The 20,269-nt window shown below is 44.0% G+C and overlaps 1 pseudogene; it reads left to right on the top strand.

Annotated features, from left to right (window-relative positions):
- Window positions 1–20,269, top strand: part of LOC120065908 — a 102,714-nt pseudogene that overhangs the window by 46,163 nt on the left and 36,282 nt on the right.

The following is a 20,269-nucleotide window of genomic DNA, read 5'->3' as shown; positions in this document are numbered from 1 at the left end:
GCTCCTGATGAGGTGGCAGATGGTCTCCTAAGGGATCTCCTCCCAGACCTGGACTAAAGCATCCGCCAATTCCTGGACAGTCTGTGGTGCAATGTGGCGTTGGTGGATGGAGCGAGACATGATGTCCCAGATGTGCTCAATTGGATTCAGGTCTGGGTAACGGGCGGGCCAGTCCATAGCATCAATGCCTTCCTCTTGCAGGAACTGCTGACACACTCCAGCCACATGAGGTCTAGCATTGTCTTGCATTAGGAGGAACCCAGGGCCAACCGCACCAGCATATGGTCTCACAAGGGGTCTGAGGATCTCATCTCGGTACCTAATGGCAGTCAGGCTACCTCTGGCGAGCCCATGGAGGGCTGTGCGGCCCCCCAAAGAAATGCCACCCCACACCATGACTGACCCACCACCAAACCGGTCATGCTAGAGGATGTTGCAGGCAGCAGAACGTTCTCCACGGCGTCTCCAGACTCTGTCACGTCTGTCACATGTGCGTGTGAACCTGCTTTCATCTGTGAAGAGCACAGGGCGCCAGTGGCGAATTTGCCAATCTTGGTGTTCTCTGGCAAATGCCAAACGTCCTGCACAGTGTTGGGCTGTAAGCACAACCCCCACCTGTGGACGTCGGGCCCTCATACCACCCTCATGGAGTCTGTTTCTGACCGTTTGAGCAGACACATGCACATTTATGGCCTGCTGGAGGTCATTTTGCAGGGCTCTGGCAGTGCTCCTCCTTGCACAAAGGCGGAGGTAGCGGTCCTGCTGCTGGGTTGTTGCCCTCCTACGGCCTCCTCCACGTCTCCTGATGTACTGGCCTGTCTCCTGGTAGCGCCTCCATGCTCTGGACACTACGCTGACAGACACAGCAAACCTTCTTGCCACAGCTCGCATTGATGTGCCATCCTGGATGAGCTGCACTACCTGAGCCACTTGTGTGGGTTGTAGACTCCGTCTCATGCTACCACTAGAGTGAAAGCACCGCCAGCATTCAAAAGTGACCAAAACATCAGCCAGGAAGCATAGGAACTGAGAAGTGGTCTGTGGTCACCACCTGCAGAACCACTCCTTTATTGGGGGTGTCTTGCTAATTGCCTATAATTTCCACCTTTTGTCTATTCCATTTGCACAACAGCATGTGAAATTTATTGTCAATCAGTGTTGCTTCCTAAGTGGACAGTTTGATTTCACAGAAGTGTGATTGACTTGGAGTTACATTGTGTTGTTTAAGTGTTCCGTTTATTTTTTTGAGCAGTGTATATCTGCTCCATTCAATTATTGTATCCCACTTCTGTAGTCTGCCTTTAATTAATCGAATATTCAATAAATAATAAAAATATATATATATATATATTTATAATACCACAAAAAGTATTATTATGTATCACATCCGACCGTGATTGGGTGTTCCAATGGGTGGCGCACAATTGGCCCAGCGTTTCTTCCCCTCTAAAAACATAAATCAATGTTTTGGCATTTACAAATATTATTTTGGCCTTTTTTTCAGATTCCAATCGCTCACTTTCATTTTTTTAACAGTACAAAAATAAATATAATCATATATAATTTATGGTTATTTTCTGAAATCCATGCATAGCCTACTAAAAATGGTGTCCTCATCCACCTCTTGACCTATCGTTCTTCACTGAAATCAAGGAGGTCTTATAATGTAAATGACTAAATGACTCTGAGTGACTGAATGGCTCAGTAGCTGTCCTTTAACAGCCAGATGATGGCAGTGTTGAGCCCCACTGGTGGTGTTTGTGTTTCTTCTTTCACTCTCTCTCTCTATTTTAAATGTGTGCTTATTTATGTCTTTACTTCATTGAGGGAGACATCCACACATAAGATGGCATGCCATAATGTGACGAATAAAAAATAAAATGACAGTGGCAAGGGGGGTGTTTGTGTGTTTGTGTGTGTGTGTGTGTGTGTGTGTGTGTGTGTGTGTGTGTGTGTGTGTGTGTGTGTGTGTGTGTGTGTGAATTACAGCCCCCAGCAGCAGCTTCTTAGGCAGCTGTATTAAATAAGTCTATAAATACCTGGTTGTCTAATTGATGTTTATGGAGAGCCTAATAGTGGGGAGGGAACATCACTGGGCTTTCTCTCTCCCTCACACCCCAGTCACATGCTTTGTGTGGGACATCAGTATTGTGTAAGACTCTGTGGTTGTACATTTCCTTGTTCACTGCTCAGTATGTGTCCCACATAACATCAAGCTCTAATCTGGAGTAGGAAAAGGCACCATTGTCACAGTGAGAATTGAATAGGTTTATTTTGTAGTACAATAGACTAGCTGCATGTATGTCTATTGGGACAGTGATTGTCAGAGACAGTTTATGATATACTGCGGTGTTGCACTGATCCAATAAAATGAAGATGTATGGATACCTCAACCGCCACCTTTCCCCATCCTCCACTCTGGGTTATAAGCAGGATAAACACAAGAACTGCCTCACTGCTCCATCTCTGTCCTTCTTGCTCTCTCTGTTTCTCACTCACTCATAACTCAGTGTCAAAAACCTGGCTGCAGTCCTAACCAAACACTCATTACAGTCTGTCAATGTGTAATCATTAGTGGCATGTCGTTCTCCACTGCTGTCTTTAGTGGTCCTCATGTTTATAAATCTGTTACAAGGAGAATCATAATAACCCTTTGGGGTATACACGGATAAGATGGCGGTGCTGAGGAGGGCACCAGTCTTGCAAGTTCCTGCTCGACTTTGCTTCTTGGACTGAAAACCCACAGGACGGTAGATCTACAGGAAGAGGGTTGGGCAGCCCTGACCTAAGCTAACACCGATGACAAAGAAGAGTAAGGAAAGAGGGAATCCAAGCTAGGCTGAAAAGATGGACTACACAGCCTCTTCCTATTATCCTAATGGCTAATGTCTAATGACTGGAAAATAAACTTTGTGAACTCAGAAAGGCTTCAATTGATGAAACGGGGCTTATGGAGAATACACTTGACTCTGCTTTTCAACCAGACTGCTTCTCCATATTCTGAATGGATTGATCGACAGCTTGTGGTATGAGTTGGGGGGTGGAGAGGTATGTTTTCTAAAACAATTTTTGATATTACCAACATGTATCCTGCCCTACAAGAGGATCCAGCGTGTTTGACCATATATACACAAACATCCATGACCCATACGAGGCCATCCCCCACCCCATTTTGGCCAATCGGATCAAATCTCTCTTCCTACTCCCCACCTACAAGCAGCAACTCGATAGAGCCACCAGCGAAGATTCATCCACCAACCTCCTGAGTGGCGCAGCGGTCTAAGGTGCCACTGCAGCCTATGGTTCAATCCCAGGCTGTGTCACAGCCAGCCGTGACCTGGAGCCCCATAGGATGGCGCATAATTGGCCCAGCGTCGTGAGGGTTTGGCCGGGGGGATTTCCTTGGCTCATTGTGCTCTAGTGACCCCTTGTGGTGGGCCGGGCGCCAGCAAGCTGACTTCGGACGTCAGTTGAACGGTGTTTCCTCCGACACAATGGTGCGGCTGGCCTCCGGGTTAAGCGAGCAGTGTGTTAAGAAGCAGCGCAGCTTGGCGGGTCATGTTTCCAAGGACGCATGACACGACATTCGCCTATCCCGAGCCCGTTGAGGAGTTGCCGCGATGAGACAAGATCTTAACTACCAAATGGATATCACAAATTTGGGGAGAAAAAGGGGGGAATACAAAAATGTAATAATAAAATGATTTCTCCATCAACATTGAGGAATATTCATCGTCAATCACAAGCATTAGGAAATGTGTTGATGATGTTGTACCCACAATAAAAATCCAGATATACCCCAACCAAAAATGGATGAACGGAGAAATCCGTACCATGCTGAGAGCCCGTGCTGCATTATTCAATGTCAGCAGAACGAACCCTGATGTATTGGTGGCGCACAACGCATACAAGGCAAGCAGGTACAATCTCCGCAAATCCACTAGGGATGCAAAACGATAATACATACTCAAACTTGAATAGACTCGTGTTGTATATGGCAAGGACTACAAAATATCGATGCAGTGCCCATCGAAGCCTCCCTTTCAGACGAGCATAACACATTTCATGCTTGCTTCGAGGCAGACAATACCGATCCATCCAGGAAGAATCTCGCTGCTACGGACGACCAGGTGCTTTCACTCTTTGAGGCTGACGTGAGGAAAACTTTCGAGTGAATACTCACAAAGCAGCCAGCCAACATGGCGTCCCTGGCTGCATCCTCAGTGTGTGCTGAACGGCTGGGGGCGTTTTCTCGGACGTTTTCCAGGGCCGACAGCCGACAGAGATGGCCGCCTCGCTTCGCGTTCCTAGGAAACTATGCAGTATTTAGTTTTTTTTGTGTTATTTCTTACATTGGTACCCCAGGTAATCTTAGGTTTCATTACATACAGTCGGGAGGAACTACTGAATATAAGAGCAACGTCAACTCACCATCGTTACAACCAGGAATATGACTCTCCCGAAGCGGATCCTGTGTTTTGCCTTCCACCCAGTACAATGGATCTGATCCCAGCCGGCGACCCTAAACAACGACGCCGTAAAAGGGGCAAACGAAGCGGTCTTCTGGTCAGGCTTCGGAGACAGGCACATTGCGCTCCACTCCCTAGCATACTACTCGCCAATGTCCAGTCTCTTGACAACAAGGTTGATGAAATCCGAGCAAGGGTAACATTCCAGAAAGACATCAGAGACTGTAACGTTCTTTGCTTCACGGAAACATGGCTCACTCGAGAGACACTAACGGAGTCGGTGCAGCCAGCTGGTTTCTTCACGCATCGCGCTGACAGAAACAAATATCTTTCTGTTAAGAAGAGGGGCGGGGGTGTATGCCTTATGATTAACGAGACGTGGTGTGATCATAACAACATACAGGAACTCAAGTCCTTCTGTTCACCTGATTTAGAATTACTCACAATCAAATGTCGACCGCATTATCTACCAAGGGAATTATCTTCGATTATAATCACAGCCGTATATATTCCCCCCCAAGCAGACACATCGATGGCCCTGAACAAACTTTATCTGACTTTATGTAAACTGGAAACCACACACCCTGAGGCTGCATTCATAGTAGCTGGGGATTTTAACAAGGCTAATCTGAAAACAAAACTCCCTAAATTCTATCAGCATATCGATTGTGCTACCAGGGCTGGTAAAACCTTGGATCATTGTTATACTAACTTCCGCGATGCATATAAGGCCCCCCCCCCCGCCCTCCTTTCGGAAAAGCTGACCACGACTCCATTTTGTTGCTTCCAGCCTACAAACAGAAACTAAAACAGCAAGCTCCCGCGCTCAGGTCTGTTCAACGCTGGTCCGACCAATCTGATTCCACGCTTCAAGACTGCTTCGATCACGTGGATTGGGATATGTTCCGCATTGCGTCCAACAACAACATTGACGAATATGCTGATTCGGTGAGCGAGTTCATTAGAAAGTGCATTGGCGATGTCGTACCCACAGCGACAATTAAAACATTCCCAAACCAGAAACTGTGGATTGATGGCAGCATTCGCGTGAAACTGAAAGCGCGAACCACTGCTTTTAACCAGGGCAAGGTGACCGGAAACATGACCGAATACAAACAGTGTAGCTATTCCCTCCGCAAGGCAATCAAACAAGCTAAGTGCCAGTATAGAGACAAAGTAGAGTCGCAATTCAACAGCTCAGACACAAGAGGTATGTGGCAGGGTCTACAGTCAATCACGGATTACAAAAAGAAAACCAGCCCCGTCGCGGACCAGGATGTCTTGCTCCCAGACAGTCTAAATAACCTTTTTGCTCGCTTTGAGGACAATACAGTGCCACTGACACGGCCCGCTACCAAAACCTGCGGGCTCTCCTTCACTGCATCCGATGTGAGTAAAACATTTAAACGTGTTAACCCTCGCAAGGCTGCAGGCCCAGACGGCATTCCCAGCCACGTCCTCAGAGCATGCGCAGACCAGCTGGCTGGTGTGTTTAAGGACATATTCAATCAATCCTTATCCCAGTCTGCTGTTCCCACATGCTTCAAGAGGGCCACCATTGTTCCTGTTCCCAAGAAAGCTAAGGTAACTGAGCTAAACAACTACCGCCCCGTAGCACTCACTTCTCGTCATCATGAAGTGCTTTGAGAGACTAGTCAAGGACCATATCACCTCCACCCTACCTGACACCCTAGACCCACTCCAATTTGCTTACCGACCCAATAGGTCCACAGACGACGCAATCGCAACCACACTGCACACTGCCCTAACCCATCTGGACAAGAGGAATACCTATGTGAGAATGCTGTTCATCGACTACAGCTCAGCATTTAACACCATAGTACCTTCCAAACTCGTCATCAAGCTCGAGACCCTGGGTCTCGACCCCGCCCTGTGCAACTGGGTCCTGGACTTCCTGACGGGCCGCCCCCAGGTGGTGAGGGTAGGTAACAACATCTCCACCCCGCTGATCCTCAACACTGGGGCCCCACAAGGGTGCGTTCTGAGCCCTCTCCTGTACTCCCTGTTCACCCACGACTGCATGGCCATGCACGCCTCCAACTCAATCATCAAGTTTGCGGACGACACTACAGTGGTAGGCTTGATTACCAACAACGACGAGACGGCCTACAGGGAGGAGGTGAGGGCCCTCGGAGTGTGGTGTCAGGAAAATAACCTCACACTCAACGTCAACAAAACAAAGGAGATGATTGTGGACTTCAGGAAACAGCAGAGGGAGCACCCCCCTATCCACATCGACGGGACAGTAGTGGAGAAGGTGGAGAGTTTTAAGTTCCTCGGTGTACACATCACGGACAAACTGAATTGGTCCACCCACACAGACAGCGTTGTGAAGAAGGCGCAGCAGCGCCTCTTCAACCTCAGGAGGCTGAAGAAATTCGGCTTGTCACCATAAGCACTCACAAACTTCTACAGATGCACAATCGAGAGCATCCTGTCGGGCTGTATCACCGCCTGGTACGGCAACTGCTCCGCCCACAACCGTAAAGCTCTCCAGAGGGTAGTGAGGTCTGCACAACGCATCACCGGGGACAAACTACCTGCCCTCCAGGACACCTACACCACCCGATGTCACAGGAAGGCCATAAAGATCATCAAGGACAACAACCACCCGAGCCACTGCCTGTTCACCCCGCTATCATCCAGAAGGCGAGGTCAGTACAGGTGCATCAAAGCAGGGACCGAGAGACTGAAAAACAGCTTCTATCTCAAGGCCATCAGACTGTTAAACAGCCACCACTAACATTTAGTGGCCGCTGCCAACATACTGACTCAACTCCAGCCACTTTAATAATGGGAATTTGATGGAAATTATGTAAAAATGTATCACTAGCCACTTTTAACAATGCCACTTAATATAATGTTTACATACCCTACATTACTCATCTCATATGTATATGTATATACTGTACTCTATATCATCTACTGCATCTTGCCATCTTTATGTAATACATGTATCCCTTGCCACTTTAAACTATGCCACTTTATGTTTATATACCCTACATTACTCATCTCATATGTATAGACTGTATACCATCTACTGCATTTTGCCTATGCCGTTCTGTACCATCACTCATTCATATATATTTATGTACATATTCTTTATCCCTTTACACTAGTGTGTATAAGGTAGTAGTTGTGGAATTGTTAGGTTAGATTACTTGTTGGTTATTACTGCATTGTCGGAACTAGAAGCACAAGCATTTCGCTACACTCGCATTAACATCTGCTAACCATGTGTATGTGACAAATAAAATTTGATTTGATTTGATTTGTCCCTGTCTCAGGCTGTAGTCCCCACCTGCTATAAGGAGACCACCATTGTCCCAGTGCCCAAGAAAAACAAGCTGACATGCCAAAATGACTATCGCCCTGTCGCGCTCACCTCGGTCATCAGGAAGTGCTCCAAGAGGCTTGTCAAGGACCAGATCAAGGCATGCCAGGTACACTGGATCCACTCCAATTTGCCTACCGCTCCAACAGATCCACGAAAGATGCCATTTCTATCGCTATTCACATGGCCGTAACACATCTGGACAAGAGGAACACCTATGTGAGAATGTTGTTCATTGACTACAGTTAAGCATTCAACACTATTGTTCCATCGAAGCTTGACACCAAGCTCAGAGCCCTGGATCTGGACACAACCCGCAACTGGATCCTTAACTTTCTGACAGGAAGACCACAGGCTGTGAACATTGGCAACAACACCTCCTCCACATTGACTCTTAACACAGGGCAACCCCAGGGGTGTCTCATCATTACTCTGCTGTACTCCTTGTTCACCCACGAGTTGACCGAGAACCCATGGTCACTCTGACAGAGCTCTAGAGCTCCTCTGTGGAGATGGGAGAACCTTCCAGAAAGACAACCACCTCTGCAGCACTTCACCAATTTAGGCCTTTTATGGTAAAATGGCCAGATGGAAGCCACTCAGTTAAAGGTACATGACAGCCCGCTTGGAGTTTGCCAAAAGGCACCTAAAGGACTCTCAGACCATGAGAAACAAGATTGTCTGGTCTGATGAAACCAAGATTGAACTCTTTGGCCTGAATGCCAAGCGTCACGTCTGGAGGAAACCACTGTGAAGCATTGTGGTGGCAGCATCATGCTGTGGGGATGTTTTTTAGCGGTAAGGACTGGGAGACTTGTCAGGATTGAGGGAAAGATGAGATGTAGCGAAGTACAGAGAGATCCTTGATGAAAACCTGCTGCAGAGCGCTCAGGACCTCAGACTGGGGCCGAAGGTTCACCTTCCAACAGGACCTGATGATCACCAATGGTCACCTTCTAGCAGCTATATCCCTAGTTTCAGTCTACTAATTATCCTCTGAAGATTCTAGCCACGTCCATGCTAGGCAGAAGAACATCGGTGTTTTATCTCTGAACAGTGAAAAGATTGTTTCTCTACCGCCTGTTGGATAAGGGGAACCTTATGTGGTTCCCCTTAGTGGAGACTAGAGATCCTGACTGCCAATGTGTCACCGTCAAGGAAAAGCCAAGTCTTGACTATAAACATGTTTTTATTTGCAAAATAGAAATGATAATATCAATCTCTAATTAAATAAAATATCATATTAAAAGTTTACAAGATAAGCCACGACAATAAAACAAAAAATCCCAAACCTCCCCTTGGAAATGGTGATGAAATCAGTTCAATAATAGGGGGGGTGCACTGTATTGCATCCCCCCACCCCAAACAGTGTTCAAAAGTAAAACAAATAATAAAATACAACAACTCCCTGGAAATAAAATATATTAAAATAAGTGTACAACGTAAGACATAAGTTAAAGTATTTTAAAAGATTCCCATGTCCCCTGCCAAAAAATAAGCAAAATATTTACAAAAAAATATATGGGGGATTGGAAATGATACTGACAATAACATTGATGGAAGCTACAATCCATCTGCAATATTAAAGCTGATCTTTAATATTGAAAAACGTCAACCCTTTGGGCACTTTGGAAGAGGTGGGGCTGAACAAGTCACAGCTGTGGGTTTTCCTCCAAGTCTTATGGTTCAAAACTGTCTGATACTGTGATCTGAACCAACTGACATTCAGCCAGTTACAAGGGCTTGTGGTGTGATCTAACGCAGAAACCAACTTCCTGATCAAGTTCTGTGTCGCCATGATCAAAAGAGAGGGCTCTCCCTGTCGCCAACAGCTGTTGTTGTGCTTTCTGTCTTAGTTTGCCTTCCTATCTGGCAAACAGAGCTACGCCCTTTAGCAGGAATGACAGCTCAATAAGTGGATCCCTTTTGGAAATAGATGGAGTGTCGCGGCCCTGGCCCATCTATTGTGCTAACCCTATCATTTAGAACTAATCAATATTGACAGAGGAAAAACACCTAGCTGACTGTGAGGGGGTAGAGACATCCATGCTGCGCCTTGTTGACTCTGTTAGAAAGGGAAATGGATAGCTAGAGAGAGGGAGAGAATCAATGTGCGATGGGAGGGGGGGTTAAGAAACTGTAAGCAATCCATTCCCCCCTCTATTAGTCTTTACCCTTGTTTGTGTTTTTTTGGAACAGAACAGCGGCCAGGGGAAATGAAGTAAATTGATTAGGCAGTGGGGATGGATGCACAGCGATTTGAAAGCTCTGCCCATGGTCCCTCTGGAAACAGTAATGAATGTTGTGTTGAGGTGCACATATTTTGAAAACCCTCTCTCTCCGGGTTTGTTCTCTTTCCATTATTCCTATCATTTGGCCTCTCCCTCTTTAGTTCCTCACTTATTCTCCCTTCTTTCTTCTCCCTAGTGCTCTTCTTCCTTTCTCATTCTTTTACTTGTTATTTTGTGCACTCTCTCTTTCTCCCCCTCTCCTCAGTCTTCTTGAGCAGTCTAAGTCAAATTAAATGCAACCTGATGAAGTGATTATTATTTTAAAAGTGTGTCTGTCTTCCCACAGATGGAGGAGGGCAGTCGTGCAGTGCATCTGGGGACTCTGATCGCCCCCATGGTGGAGGAAGGGGAGGACTGGAAGACGTTGGAGATCCCTCCCCCTGGGGCAGCCGTGCCCACCCAGGCTCCTCCTCCTGCAGCTGCAGCCCCTCCCCCTCCGATGGCCTGCTCTGCACCCCCACCACCTCTCCCCAGAGTAGCCCCCACAGGACTGTGAGTCTCACCTCCTTGGCATGAACCCCTAAAGAGCAGAGGCCTACCTCAACCCTATCGAATACCTTTGAGATGAATTGTAACGCGGACTGCGAACCAGGCATAATTGCCCAACATTAGTGCCCGACCTCAATAATGCTTGTGGCTGAATGGAAGCAAATCACCGTAGCAATGTTCCAAACATCTAGTGGAAAGCTTTCCCAGGAGAGTGTAGGCTGTTATAGTAGGGGAGACCAACTCCATATTAATGCCCATGATTTTGGAATGAGATGTTCGATGAGCAGGTGTCTACATACATTGTGATAGTGTGTAACACACTGTTACAAACAGACATAATACACTGACATATTGACCAGATAAATACTCGACAGTCTGAAAAAATAGATTGGTTCCTACATCTACCATAGTCATGCACAACCTTCCAATTTATTATATTTAAATGGTTCTAAAGTAGAAAAAGAAAGAAGGAAGCGCTGCTAAGGTACACAATAGTAGGTTTTGATAGACAGAAGGTGCTCTTTGGTAAATTGGTCATCAAAAAGAAAGGAGGACCAAGGCACTCTTTACATAATTAATTAAAATGCTTTAATTTGTATTGGAGCCGAAACGCGTCTGTTTTTCTATCTTTGTTTCTAAAGACTGTAGCTATGTATTCTGAAAGTTTATCTGGCCAGGCAAAAGAGGATAGGCTTCAGCTCTAGTCTAGTTCCTCTGGAGTTTTTTTTTGTTACCAATGAGGCAGCTGCTTGCAGGCCAGTCAAGTTCTTCCACACCGATCTCGACAAACCATTTCAGTTTGGACTTCGCTTGTGCATGGGGGCATTGTCATGCTGAAACAGGAAAGGGCCTTCCCAACTTTTGCCACAACGTTGGAAGCACAGAATCATCTAGAATGTCATTGAATGCTGTAGCCTTAAGATTTCCCTTCACTGGAACTAAGGGGTCTAGCCCGAACCATGAAAAACAGCCCCAGACCATTATTCCTCCTCCACCAAACTTTACAGTTGGCGCTATGGTTTGGGCAGGTGGTGTTCTCCTGGCATCCGCCAAACTCCGATTCGTCCGTCGGACTGCCAGATGGTGAGGCCTGATTCATCACTCCAGAGAACACATTTCCACTGCTCCAGAGACCAATGGCGGTGAGCTTCACACCACTTTAGCCGAGGCTTGGCATTGCGCATGGTGATCCAAGGTTTGTGTGCGGCTGCTCAGCCATGGAAACCTGTTTCATGAAGCTCCTGACAAACAGTTCTTGTGCTGACGTTGCTTCCAGAGGCAGTTTGGAACTCTGTAGTGAGTGTTGCAACCGAGGACAGACAAATGTTACGCGCTACGTGCTTCAGCACTTGGAGTTCTCGTTCTGTGATCTTACCACTTTGCGGTTGATCCGTCGTTTCTCCTAGAAGTTTCCACTTCACAATAACAGCACTTACAGTTGACCGGGGCAGCTCCAGCAGGGCAGAACGTTGATGAGCTGACTTGTTAGAAAGGTGGCATCCTATGACGGTGCCACGTTGAAAGTCGCTGAGCTCATCAAGAAGGCCATTCTCCTGCCAATGTTTGTCTATGGAGATTACATGACTGTGTGCTCAACTTTATACACCTTTCAGCAGCGGGTGTGACTGAAATAGCAGAATTCACTCATTTGAAGGGGTGTCCACATACTTGTATATACAGTGTATGTTAAAATGTATTTGGATTATACATTGAATTTGTATGTTTAAAACTTCTTATGGCTGCAATCCCGTTAACGGGATCGATATGACAACAGCCAGTGAAAGTGCAGGGCGCCAAATTCAAAACAACAGAAATCTCATAATTTAAATTCCTCAAACATACATGTATCTTATAGCATTTTAAAGGTAATCTTGTTGTTAATCCCACCAAAGTGTCCGATTTCAAATAGGCTTTTCAGCGAAAGCACCACAATCGATTATGTTAGGTCACCACCAACTCACAGAAAAATTCTGCCATTTTTCCAGCCAAAGATAGGAGTCACAAAAAGCACAAATAGAGATAAAATGTATCACTAGCCTTTGATGATCTCCATCAGATGACACTCATAGGACTTCATGTTACACAATACATATATGTCTTGTTCGATTAAGTTCATATTTATATCCAAAAACCTTCGTTTACATTGGCGCCATGTTCAGAAATGCCTCCAAAATATCCGGAGAAATTGCAGAGAGCCACGTCAAATAACAGAAATACTCATCAGAAACTTTGATGAAAGATACATGTTTCACATAGAATTAAAGATAAACTTGTTCTTAATGCAACCGCTGTGTCAGATTTCAAAAAGCTTTACGGCAAAACACAATATTCAATAATCTGAAAACAGCGTTCAGCCATAAAAGCAAGCCATACAGTTACCCGCCAAATTGTGCAGTCAACAAAACTCATAAAAAGCTTTATAAATCTTTACTTACCTTTGCTGATCTTTGTCGGAATGCACTCCCAGGACTCCCACTTCCACAAGAAATGTTCGTTTTTTTTCTCGGTAATGTCCATCATTTATGTCCAAATAGCTATTTTTGTAGCGTGTTTGGTAAACAAATCCAACGTCAGGGAAGCGCATTCACTAAAACCTGACGAAATGTCCAAAAATTCTGTATCAGTCCGTAGAAACATGTCAAGCGATGTATTGAATCAATCTTTAGAATGTTTTTAACATAAATCTTGAATAACGTTCCAACCGGAGAATTACATTGACTTCAGATGAGCGATGGAACAGAGCTCCCTCTCATGTGAACGCGCATGGTCAAAGAATGGTCAGGTCATGGCAGACCTAACTAATTCCCCTCTCATTCGGCCCATCTCACAGTAGAGGCATCAGACAAGGTTCTACAGACTGTTGACATCTAGTGGAAGCCGATGGAAGTGCAAACTCATCCATATCTCGCTGTGATTTCAATGGGATCTTGGTTGAAAATCGAACAGCCTCAGAATGTCCACTTCCTGTTTGGATTTTTTCTCAGGTTTTTGCCTGCCATATGAGTTCTGTTATACTCACAGACATAATTCAAACAGTTTTAGAAACGTCAGAGTGTTTTCTATCCAATACTAATAACAATATGCATATATTAGCAACTATGACTGAGGAGCAGGCCGTTTACTCTGGGCACCTCTGTGCACCTTTCATCCAAGCTACTCAATACTGCCCCTGCAGCCATAAGAAGTTATGGACTCTTGGAAAATTATTCCAAATGAGGACTAAAAGAGATCCTAATACAATAGAATATTCTCTGACCAATCAGGACATTACGGTGAGACTAACTTTGTGTGTGTCCCTCGGTCCCTGTCTTTCTGTGTGTGTGTTTTGTCTTCTCCCCCCAGGTTGCGGCTGAGCACGGCAGCCAGACACATCCTGGACACACACGGTCTGGAATCCCCAGCTGGCCACACCCACTGGACACATGTGTATCGTGTGTATATCGTCACTCAAGGAGTGAGTAGTTCACACAAGCTGTATTCAGGGTTGTGAAATGTTCCAAATGTTGCAGATAGTAATGTAATGAATATGGTGTACATGAGTCCCCTATTCTAATCTATCTCTAATCTAGCTACATGGCAGACGATCATATCATTATCGTGTAAGTACAGAGTGTGGGCACTGGGTGGTATATACTGAGTATACAAACATTAAGAACGCAAGCTCTTTCCATGACAGACCAGGTGAAAGCTATGATCCCTTCTTGATGTCACTTGTTAAATCCACTTCAATCAGTGTAGATGAAGGGGGGGAGACAGGATAAAGAAGGATTTTTAAGCCTTCTTGGTGCCAGGTGTACCGGTTTGTGTCAAGAACTGCAACGCTGCTGGGTTTTTCATGCTAAACAGTTTCTTGTGTGTATTAAGAATGGTCCACCACCCAATGGACATGCAGCCTACTTGACAGAACTGTGGGATGCATTGGAGTCATGGGCCAGCATCCCTGCTTTCGACACCTTGTAGAGTCCATGCCCTGACAAATTAAGGCTTTTCTGAGGACAAATGGAGGGGAGGAGGGGTGTAACTAAATATTAGGAAGGTTTTCCTAATGTTTGTAATACTCACTGTATGTGTTATACAACACTGAACAAGGTCAATGAAAGAGTGCAGATATCTCTGAGGAGGAAATAATGAAGGTTCCGTTTGAGACAAACATTCATGTCCCGGGATGATAATGTTTTTTACTAGGGGTGGTGTTGGAGGATAGAAAGCTGTGCAGGTCAAAGAACTTCCAGGTATAATCAATAAGAGGCCAGATTAAAGCTGATGCTCACATCAGAAATAAGCACACACATTATTGGAAAATGCAGAGCTGACAATTTCTTACTTCAGAAAACCAAGAGTGACAGTGTGAATGAAAGGGAGAGAGAAAGAGCGAGCAAGGTATGAAGTTAGTGAGGGAAGTGACAGAATTTGAAAAGGTAAGGGAGTTGCAATGTGCTTTAATCTTATGGCTGCAGTCCCGATATCGGGACTGCAGCCAAATACAAATACCAGAAATCTCATAATTAAAATTCCTCAAACATACATGTGTCTTATATAATTTTAAAGGTAATCTTGTTGTTAATCCCACCAAAGTGTCCGATTTCAAATAGGCTTTTCAGCGAAAGCACTACAAACGATTATGTTAGGTCACCACAAAACCAAAAATAATCACAGCCATTTTTCCCAGCTAAATATAGCTTCACAAAAACCAGAATAGAGATAAAATGAATGACTAACCTTCGATTATTTTCATCAGATGACACTCATAGGACTTCATGTTACACAATACATGCATGTTTTGTTTGATTAAATTCATATTTATATCAAAAAATCTGAGTTTACATTGAGGCTACAAGATTCACTAAATGCAAAAACATCAAGTGACTTTGCATAGCCCATCGTTTAAACATGAATACTCATCATAAATACAGATGATAATACAAGTTATACACATTGAATTATAGATATACCTCTCCTTAATGCAACCGCTATGTCAGATTTCAAAAAAACTTTACGGAAAAATAATTGCACGCTATAATCTGAGACGGTGCTCAAAGTAGCATACAACAGCTGCAAAGATAGCGTCACTATAAACAATAAAATACATGATAAATATTCCATTACCTTTGTTGATTAGGATCAGAAAGCACACCAGGAATCCCAGGTCCACAATAAATGTTTGTTTTGGTCGAAAAAATCCATTATTTATGTCCAAATACCTTCTTTTGTTAGCGCGTCTGGTTTACATATCCAAACGCTAATTCTGGTCAGCGTTATATCGGACAAAAACTTAAAAATGTGATATTACCGGTCGAAGAAACATTTCAAACTAAGTACTGAATCAATCATTAGGATGTTTTTAACATATAGCTTCAATAAAGTTCCAACCGGAGTATTCCTTCTTGTCTGCGTGAGCAATGGAACGTCAGTGCCTTGCATGAGGAAAAGGCATGATCAGCGCATGGCTGCTTGATGGACACCTGACTGATTCTGCTCTCATTCTCTCCCACAACATCATAGAAATCTCATTGGAATTTCTATTGATTGCTGACATCTAGTGGAACCCCTAGGCAGTGCAACATCAGTCATAACTCAATTGGATTTCTTAAAGGACTCTGGTGAATACAGACAAGCTCAGATTTCTGACTTCCTGTTTTGATTTCAACTCAGGATTTTGCCTGCCAATATGAGTTCTGTTAATCTCACAGACATAATTCAAACAGTTTTAGAAACTTTGGAGTGTTTTCTATCCAATACTAATAATAATATGCAAATATTAGGAACTATGACTGAGGAGCAGGCCGTTTGAAATGGGCACCTTTCATCCAAGTTACTCAATACTGCCCCTGCAGCCATAAAAAGTTAACCCTGTTATGTGGGTGGGCTCACACAAGAGGAAGCTGTGAAACTGCGCACACACAGACACACACACGCTTCTAATGGCCACCTGCTGTCACGTGGGTCTGATGGAACGTTCTCATTTCCCACCTCATACCCTGCTGGGAATCTCATTAAGACACAGCTGTCTCCATGGCAACCCAGTCTCTGGAGCTCACTGGTGGCCATAGAAACACAGACCATATGTTTTGGGAGACGTGTGTGCGTATCTGTGTGTTTCCGTGTGTCATTTTGTTTGTTTGTCATGTTTGTACACGTGTGTCATTTTGTTTGTTAGTCGTGTTTGTGTCTGTGAAAGAAAGAGTGTAAGGAGATACTGTATATGGAACCACACCCGACGCAGAAAGTTCACCTAAGGTAAACAATGCAGCAAAGTATTTAGCCTACTTTAGTGAGGGGAGATGACCAGGTAAAGGAAACCTAATCCCTATCCATGCTTACCTTGACATTTGATAGGCTATGTGACATGGTTTCATGTGTCCTTTGTTAAAAACATGCTCGGTTACAGTATATTGGTTATTTTGTCACCCAAACTTTGTCGATGCTCTTGACCTAGCCCTGTTTTCTTAGACTTAAAGGATTTTTTTATTTATTTTTGCATCATAATTTCAGAAGATGTTGATAATATATCTCCCGCTAATAGTGGAATGATAGTGTTTCTCAGTATAACTTTTCAGTAACAAAAAATATCATTTTTACAGCTGTTTGAAGCTGGTGGACTAAAACCAAAAGTATGTTTTGTCTCGGAATTCAATAAGAGGGATGATCACAGTTGTGTCCCGATGTGTCTGTCTTCACTTGTAGTCTACTTCTTAGCTGAAATGCCTGTGAGAAGGACCCGATCACGTGACGGACATTGGCTAATTAGAATTGAGATATCTGAGAGAGCCATGTGAGTGAGAGGTGCTTCGGAGCACGGCAGCTGGCAGAAGGGAGTTATAATTATTATATTCCGCCCAAGGCCACAACGGCCACTTTGGCCGCAGAAGGCATGGATTTTTTTAGGCGGGCATTATGGCCACACAAGGGGGATTCCGCCTTGAAATTTGAGGCATAGTGAGAATAATATCAAGTGCTTGTCAAATTGTGAATGAGAGACTGATGAAGATTGTGCAGCCTGCACAAGAAACAAATTAGAGCTCATGTCTTTCATGTGACTTTTTCCAAATCATCATTTGTCGCATCATTCAGCCTTAGAATGTATTAAACATTTTAACATATAGTCCAACGTTTGTATCACAACTAAAGTTGCATAAACAATTATAAATTAAGCATAGGAAGACTTGTTTCTTTGTTAACCGCTCAACACAGAATAGCCAAATGTGCGCACTTTGGAGAAAATATTCTTTCTATTTTATTCAGCTATGTTCAGTTGTGTTCTTCATACTATAAAATAATAAAAAATAATGCCATGGAATTCTAAGCAAATCTTGTGTGCTAAATGAACCAGTGTAGCCCACAGACATATGCCATAGCCATACCAGGGCTTAACATAAGGACGACTCAGAGTATGCTATTCTGTTCTGAAATAGACTACATTTTCTTCATATCATGTTTCTTTAGACCTGTCTAAAATAAAACATATTTATTGTGAAGGTGTAGGCTGTATTAAGTGGATTTATTAGACTTTTTAAAATGTAGATGTTCTAGAGGTCTGCATCAGTGGCTTGTAGGCTACGCATGGCACCCAGGAGATGCTGGACGTGTTTATGTTAATTAACAGTCAATTACCGTAAGACCGGCAGTTATTTGCTTCACAATCACCGGGTGACTACATTTCAGGACCGCATCAGTCCTAGGTGCGTACCACGTGAGTCTTGTCAGCCAGGTTAATTCAGTGATTGACTATACCAATATCCCTCATACACACCCAATATAGCAGGGAAGTAATTCAAAACAAACATGCGGACACTCCCACTCTGTTAAGTAACCCTTCAGTAAGTTTTCTAACTAAAATAAACAGATGCGATGTGGAGTGGTGATATGACAGCTCTGACACAAACTCAACTGTGATATCATTAGTCTCTCTGTCTCTCTCTATATATATTTAATTCAATTCAAAGGATCTTTATTGGCATGGGAAACATATGTTTATATTGCCAAAGCAAGTGAAATGTACAATAAACAAAAATTAAATAAACAATCAGAAATGAACAGTAAACAGTACTCTGTCTCTTTCTCTCTCTCACTCTCTCGCTCTCTCTCCCTTTATCTGTCTGTCTCTCTCTTTCTCTCTGTGTCTTTTCCTCTACTCATCTTAATTTCATGGAGAAGAGGAAGGTCCTGTGTTTCTGGGGAACATTGTTTACTATGAAACTCAAGAGGAGGGAAGTGTGTGGGGTGTAGGTGGGAGAAAAAGGGCTTGATAGGCTTTCAAGCTTTCATTCCCCCTGCCATGTTTATCCAAACACAATGACAGGCATGTGGCTGCTGTCTTTTCTCCCCCTCTCTAAGACTGACAGGTATGGCATGTTTAGAGAACACATATGACTGGGTAGCTACAGATGGATAAAGCACCACTACCTATCTCTACCATGCTTCACCTCACCTCAATGACTTGGAAATGACTATTTATCACTTGCTGGATGTGTTTCAGCATAATAAATGGTCAATGGGATTGATTTACACAAGTATGATACATGAATATCGTAGCATGGATATTATTTCATAATATCTGTGGTAATGCCCTTTTCTAGGCTGTAAATTAGACTATTGGGTGTTCACCAGCTAATGTCACATTACGTAATAGGTTATCATGTGAGGGCATGTTCTTGTATAAGCATATAGTGGACTTTGTCTTTAAAAAGTGAACATTTAGATTTAGTCTGCCTCAGAGGGAAGTGTGTCTAAACCAGCCATATTGTCTTCATATAACAAGGGTATTATAGTCGATTATGTCCCCCGTTGTTAACATCAATACCAAGTTAAAGGCACAACCACCATTTCAGAGTGCTACTGTATGTTTGCCTGCCGGATGGTAGAGAAATGCTGTAGAGTTTTTTTTAATGCTGCTGATTTATAGTGTTTTTATGGGAACGGTTGGTTCAGAAATACAAACATTTGTCCACGGAAGTCTGTGGTCGTAAGTTATTTCAAGGCATGCTGTACATTTACTTTAGGTAGACTTTTGATTTATTCTCCACCTGTCCGCAGCATACATTTTCTAGATGTCTTATAGCCCTCTGATAAGTGGTGTGAAAACTCTAAGCTTTAGTTTTACCAACATCAGCATTACGTTTTATGCCTTTACAGTATACCTCAACACAGAATTCCTTTCATAGAATGATAGACCATGGTAGATCTAGTGTTTGATGATGAGAGACTCAGATCTTTCCCTCTCTGTGGGGACATGAGGCTTTTCTTCACTGGAAGGAAGAGGTTTTCATGATCATCACTCTGTCCCAGATGGCAGTGTAGTCTGGGTTTGACTCAGGACAGTCGGGGGGGGGGGGGGGGGGGGGGGGGGGGGAGGGAGTTGTGCATGCGTGTGTCTGTGGTGTGTCTGTCTGTCTGTCTGTCTATGCGTGCGTCTTTAATCATATTCCAGTCACCTCCTCGTAGAATTTGAGGCTCTTTTGCCTTGTCTGTCTGTCAGTGGGAGTGTAAATGGCCTGTGTGAAAATCAGATGTCTTGTGATGGATCAGCCAGCCAGTGAGCCAGCTAGCAGCACACAGTAGCCTATCAGTGGATGATGTCATCGCCACACACTGGGGACTGGGCTCAGGATTTATGAGCTGATCAATTGATGTTCTCATCAAATGGAAAAGACACTTCATATTACTTT

Source organism: Salvelinus namaycush, chromosome 21, assembly GCF_016432855.1.
Source record: "Salvelinus namaycush isolate Seneca chromosome 21, SaNama_1.0, whole genome shotgun sequence".
In the NCBI taxonomy this organism is placed as follows: domain Eukaryota; kingdom Metazoa; phylum Chordata; class Actinopteri; order Salmoniformes; family Salmonidae; genus Salvelinus; species Salvelinus namaycush.
Note: the sequence above shows the minus strand (reverse complement) of the source record. Positions and strands in the feature narration are given on the sequence as shown.